This window comes from Perca flavescens, chromosome 3 (assembly GCF_004354835.1).
Source record: "Perca flavescens isolate YP-PL-M2 chromosome 3, PFLA_1.0, whole genome shotgun sequence".
NCBI classification, from domain to species: domain Eukaryota; kingdom Metazoa; phylum Chordata; class Actinopteri; order Perciformes; family Percidae; genus Perca; species Perca flavescens.
This window is the reverse complement of record NC_041333.1, coordinates 40169308-40176560: the sequence shown is the minus strand read 5'-3', so window position 1 is coordinate 40176560 and position 7253 is coordinate 40169308.

Genomic DNA, 7253 nt, shown 5'->3' with positions numbered 1-7253 from the left:
AAATATCAGGGATCCTGGAGAGACAAACCCAAAACGCTCCTGGAAACCGCGGAAACGTTTTCAAAGTTTGTTTCACGGTTCAGTCAAACTACAGCTGCAACGATATGTCGATCGACAGAAAAATAATCACTGATCGGCAAATTGTTGTTATTTTTTACTAGTGACACGCAGCGGATCTTCACAATATCACTAATAATAATAATAATAATAATAGCAGATAAAGCACAGTAATTTGCAAGCCGTTTAGCCCTCTTTTGGGCCATCCCAAGTTGTTGCAGCCCTCTTACTACCAGCCTGTGTGTGTTTCCTAGGCTACCACATATGAAAACTAGTAGTGTGCACCTATAGCCCAGCTCTGAGATGGTGTTTAGGAGTGGTTGGTATTTAACTACCCACACACACACCCACCTATAGCCCAGCTCTGAGATGGTGTTAAGGAGTGGTTGGTATTTAACTACCTTGGTGTAGAAAGCCTCCTCCATCCTGGAATCAAAGCTGCAGCCTACCTCCAAAATATGCACCTCACTGGACTCCTTAATGATAATAACTACATCTGGTGTGTTATCAACCAGGTGTAAGAAAGTACTATGGTTACTACTGCAGTGCTGAAACATGGATGGTTTTATCTGAGAATGTTTGTACAATCTTACTGAGAGAGGGAAATGGCTTGATATGCCTTTCACTATGAGGTCTACTATTCTTTCATGACGTGCTATGTACATTCCTGTGTAGGCATGGCAACCATTTAGGATGTGAGACCATAGATATAGAACAATAGATATGACATGACGTCATAACTTATGGCATAACTGTCCGCCATCTTACTAGGGTACTGTTTACAATTGTCACCTATGGCAGCAAGTATAGTTTTCAGCTGTGCAGCACCTAACTGCTTTACCAGGAGGACCAAAGAGGCTGCCATTACTTTCCACATGTCAGTAGGAGTAGACAGAGTATTTTTTCTCTTCTTTTTTTAACTATTAATACAGAAAAGTTGGTGAACTAGCTAGCTAGCTAGTTACGTTACCTAGCAACTGTTAACGGACCGAGTGAGATGTCAGTTATTGGTGATTGCTAGCTAGCTCTTAACAGCATTTATGATCAGCAAACATCGTTTTAGTTGATTGATTTTTGACCTCAAATAAGACATTTAGATAGTAACTACCGCTCTATAGACTAAAATACTGAATCTATTTAGGATTTATACATTAAAGAATATTGTTTAATGTATATTAGCCATTCAGAATACCAAAGACAGTTTTTACATATTAAGTTCAGGCAAAATTGAAAAACAAAATGTATTAACCTGCAATATAAATGCAAAATTATGAGATTATCTTTATAATTGAACAAAAGTACACCCCTATGTTAAATTCCCATAGAGGCAGGCAGATGTTTATTTTTAGTTATTTCATGGATCCAGGATACTATGCATCCTGATGACGTTCCCTTGGCCTTTGGAATTAAAATAGCCCCACATCATTACATACCCTTCACCATACCCAGAGATTGGCATGGTATTATGTCAGTTAGCCTAATAGCTGGTTTGATTTGCATTGAGAGATGATTTTATGGAAAGTACCCCATGCCAATCTCTGGTGAACGGTATGTGATGATGTGGGGCTACTTTAATTACATCAATTTAATTAACCCTAACACCATGACAGTAGACAGCAGCACTACTGCAGCTTTGATTCAAACACTTAGTCCTTCACTTAATCTCAGAGGAACAGATCACACTCTCACAACTGTTGTCCGTGAGGCCAGATGAAAACCCAAAAACAAAGAAATGGCAGAATCTATGTCATTCCTTGCTTTAAACGTATATAACGTTGTTAGTATTAACAGAATCACCATATAATCACTTAAATAGATGTGTTTTGAAAAGCAAACTATATCATTGCTTAGAGTGTGTGTTGAAACTCCCAAAAAAATAACATATATCTTGCTTATATATTAATCTGTTTTTGCTCAAATATTAATCTGTCTTTTGCTTACATACTGATCTGTTTTTGCATTTTATGATAGAAAGAGCTCTCATTGATAAAATTTGAATAGTGTAGGAAAGCACCTAGACAGATAAGAAGAGCACAGGCAGAAGCTGCGGTCTTGACGGGTGCATGCAGCGGTGTGTGTGTGCATCTTGAAGGCACATATGTGGCCATACACAGCACACGAGCTGTAGAGTTCATGAGGTTCATTACTGTAACGTTATTTGTGAAGTGTTTCCTACATTACCTTACAAGGACAAGGAAGTATATAAAATACGTCCCTTTGGATAACTTTGGGAGCAGTAAAATGTTTTTCGTGTATAAATATGAGTGTTTTTGCCTAGTAGCAGCCCTTTTGGGTGCCTTTTGGGTCCCTTTTTGGGTCCCTTTTGTGCTCCCTTTGGGCTCTTTTACCCGAGTGCTTTACGTGGCAGTGGGATGCCATGAAGCCTTCTCCATCTACCCTTGCACTTTCTTTTGCATTGGGAAAGATTCATTATGCCCCTCTCAGCTGTAGAGGGGTTCCCTTGCGCTCGCTGAGTGTAAGGGAGGAAAAGAAAGAAGAAAAATACTATCTCTGAGAAGCGGCTTTGAATACCTCTGTTAAACGACTCTTCTCTCTTAGTTTGCCCCGACGCTCTTTTCGCTGCATTTTGGGGAAGATTTATTTGCCCTCTTTGACACCAGAGAGGAGATTTCCTGCACTCTTATGAGTGTGTGAGACACAGAGCCAGGAGGAAAAGAGAAGCAGCTTTAAATACCTCTGTTAGAGCGGAGGCTTTATTTTTATTTTTATTTTTATTTTGTAGAGGACCACTTGCTTTTAATTTCAGCTTTTGTCATAAAATAATAAAAACCAGCTGAGTCCAACTTTGGACTAGGGTAGCCAACTGTTGCCAGTTCCTTATTTTTCTCTGGGATCTTCTCGCCGGCTGTCAAGCGGGAAAGGTTTCCCCCCTTACAGGGTTAGTGACTCCTCTTTAACCGCCCGTGGAGAGTTGCGTCCCAGCGGGGATCGACTTGGACACGCAGACCTCCTGTTATCTCCTAGTGGGAGTTTATTTCCCTATCCGCGCGGCCTGGTCAGAGCCTCTGAGCATCCCCCTCTCTCAGTCTGGCGACCAAGAAGGGCAAGGCGGGCGTCCTTGAGAAGGAAGGGACCTCCGATGACCCTGGGAGGACGGCTGAGACCGTAGGTACTAAAGAAAAATCATTGGTTTTAAAGATCCCTTCGGGCAGTCCTTGTCATACACAGGGGGATAAGAGCCCGTGTTTTCTGGTGTTCCGTCTGGTGTAGTGTGTACCTAACCTCTTGTCTTGCCTTCGGGTTCCCTGATCCGGGTGAGGGCCTCTCCTTAGACGGAGAGCGTATGTCTCTATAAACTAAATTAATCAGGGAAGCGTCAAAAGCAACTCCTTTTTAGTATAGGTCAAAACATCTGCCCCGCTGAAGGGCAACTGGTGTTCGTCCGTACGGCTGAAGAGGGCACTAGAAGGGCCGGGGGTTTGCTGAGGGAAGGCAATAAAAAGAGGTTGGCTCGGCCACAGTAAGCGACGCCATGCCTCAGCGAACTGCCACACCGGTCTACACAACTACATTACATCCACATTCTTCACATTGATCCATTAGAGGATGAATAAATCACATCAAAGTGCAGAAAATAATTCATAAAAAAATGTCATGAAAATGATTGAAATAAATGGATACATTATTACCAAATAAATACATAAAATGTAATTTAAAAAGTGGGGAGAGTGTGTAAGATAAAAACATAGAAATGAAACTAATAAAATCTGTAAACATGTTTTAGTGTGTGATTATGTTTGGTGGTGCTCTGCTTGTAGTTCCTGCTGATGTCCACCAGAGGGCGCCATGACGTCATCACCAGCTCAGAGATGAAAACAAACGGAGGACTTTGGTAATGTAAGTAAACAAAAACAATTATCATAATCATGCGTGCTGGCTTGAAGGGGACCATGATCCTGCCTGAAATGTGTGTATGCTATCTTCAGCACAAACGGATTCAGGCAGCATGCACCAAATCCTGGATGCTGAGTGAGGCACGTCACCAGTAGCGTAGATAGCGTGGGTGCTTGGGTGCAGCCCCAGGGTCCTGTACAAATTAGGGGCCCCTCAAAAGCCGCCCAACTTGCATCACTTGACGAGAATGGGGCCCCTGGTCAAGTGACGCGTAGCAGATTAATAGCTGAAGGAAGCTAATGATCTCACGTTGACACAATCCAGCTCTTTTTCTCTTCTTTAAAGTCACTTAACTCATGGTTACAATGGTAAACCAGCCCAACAATGACAATTACCAGGCAACAAAACACTACATTCTAAGCAGACATACATTTGTATTTCAAACAAACTTATCATCAAATTTTAACACAATCTATTTACTGCCTTGCAACATGGTAATTGACCAGCCAATGAACCACGCTATCTTTGTTTGACAGTGTAACCTTCAAATGCATAATGCAACCCCTTCTGTCTGCTTCTTTCTCAAATAGCTTTTTTTTTTCAAAAAAGTGGTCAATATTTATCCAGGGAGTACAGTTAGACAGTGGCATCACCATATATATATATATATATATATATATATATATATATATATATATATATACATACATATATATATATATATATATATATATATATATATATATATATATATATATATATATATATATATATATATATATATATATATACAGGCCAATGCAGTGTCCATGTATATGGCAGCATAGTGAGATCCATGCCAAGTCCCCCCTTAATTACTGTTGCTAAGTCCAAGCTTGTTGTACTTAGTTACTGTTGCTAAGGCCAAGCTTTCTCCTACTATTACTAACAAGAGTAACTACGGGTGGCGTGAGGTGCGAATTTATAATGTAAACATTATGTACGTTCCTGATAGCACTTAAGAGAATACTTAAAAAAAAAAAAAAGAATGAGATATTAGGAGAAGTGTGGTAGCATCGTGTGCTACTCTCACATTGTACTTCTCATCATCATCATCATCATCATCATCATCATCATCTATGACTCAACACTGTCAAAATGATAATAATACCGTTAACATTACTCAATCATCGATGGTTAATATTACTGCTAGTGCGAGCCCTACTAGCCTGACACCAGCTAACAATGAGGCTAACAGCAGTCAAGCCCAAAAAAGCTCACCGGAGGGGGGCGACTGTCACTGGCAATTCGAAGTGGAGGATACCTCGTCGGTCGCAGATGCCTCTGGTTCCAGCAGCAGGGCCAGCATGGGTCTTTCAAAGGTGCACCGCCTAGCCAATGTCCTGTCTGAAGCCTTCTGAGGTTTAAAATACTGCAGGAGGAGCAGGAAAACATGCAAATAGAAAGAACCGTTCTTACGCTGAAAAGCCTTTCTGACACAAGGTGGGCCTCCAGAAAGCAGGCCACAGAAGCGGTGATACAGAGCCTCCCAGCAATTCTCAAAGCCCTGAACCATGTCCAACACCACCACAACAGCACACCCAAGGCGGCCTCTGAGGCTGACGGCCTGCTGTCAAAACTCAGCACATTTGATTTCATTTTTTATGTTGGTGTTTTGGAACGATTTGTTGAAGAGGACATACATCCTGTCTAATTACCTTCAAAAAGAATCACTGGATGTCAATGCTTCTGTGGATCTTATTGACAGTACTGTGGCTCAGATCAGAGAGTTACGCACAGAGGAGGCTTTTGACAGTATAGAGAACACAGCAAGAAATAAGGCCAGAGAAAGAGACGAGCAGAGGGCTCGCAAGAGAAGAAGGCATTTTGGCGAGGATGCAGAGAATGACCAGATCGAGGACGACAGATGCCGCTTCAAAGCTTTTATTTACTTTTACATTCTTGATGTTTTTGTGGGGCAGTTTGAAAGTCGATTCTCAGACTTCAAAAAAATGCCCAAACTGTTCACAGTGCTCTGCCCAAAACGGTTTGAGCACCCTGATGCTGAGGAGAAAATGCTTGAGCTGGCCCGTTTCTACTCCAAAGACATGAAGACGCAGTGGAGGAGTTTCGCTCTTTTCATGCATTGTATTCGGAGTTAAACATGGATTTCACCACCGATGCCATCCTGCCATTCCTCATTGCCAACGACATGGATAGAGCCTACCCACACTTGACCATTCTCCACAGGATTTATAAAATCCTTCCCATCAGCAGCGCCAGTGAGGAACAAAGTTTCAGCCGTCAGCAGCTCATTACAGTTTTTTCCAATTGCTAAACGATGGTGGGCACAACTGGAGTCACATGTGCAAAACTCTAACTACAGTCTGCACTACCAACAGTCACCTGAGCTAAACAGTTCACATCAGCTGCAAAACAGGCTCAGTGCAGCCAAACACTATGCACAATCCTCACTGAGATAACACACACACACACACACACACACTGAGATAACACATACTGTCACTCAGAACACACTGAGGGTAAAAACACTAGCGTCAAACACCAATACAGAAATTACAAACTTTTTCATCTTTACAGTTTGAACAATTTGAGTGACTTGACACTACTCAATAGTTTATTTAAGGAAAAAATATAGATTGTATAACATACCAATTTTTACATAAGGTAAAAATGAAGGAATGAAAATCAGCAGTTTTCTTCAATAAAGTATTTTGTCTCTAGTAATTTATGGAATTACTGGGGGAAAAAAACTAAAGGTACATAACAGTACCAGAGAATAGTGTGACTAATCCTGCCTCTCTCCAGCATCATGTGGCAAGTTTTCTTCATCACATTGGATGTCTTCATCATCTCTAAATACTAATGAATGTGGTGTTTCACCTCCATTACTTTCTGAAAAACAGTAAGAACGCAGTTTTACTATTGTAAAGATATAGTGTTTTTCACTTTTTTATAGCTGTGTACATAACCTCAGACATCTTACCTGGACATATTGGTATCTTTGCTCTTTTACCTGTTTCTCTCAAACAGTACAGTGTATAATTGTTTCATTCTTATTTGGTGTTTATATACAAAAAAAGGCTTTCTGAGCTTTCTCTGTATAAATACCATATATGTTCACTAACTAGTCTAAAACAAGACACCTGCTCAGGCTTTCAGCTAAAATTGCAATCAGCAGTGTTTGATAGGCACCAGACTGAAATCTATTCTGTTTTGAATGTGTGGTTTACAGTTTTGACAGCAGTGTGTTAGCATTTGAACAAAGTGCTGTAAATCTACAGTGTTGTGCACATTGTGGTTAAAGTCATGGGATAAGTGTGTAGAGTTCTGAAAACTGT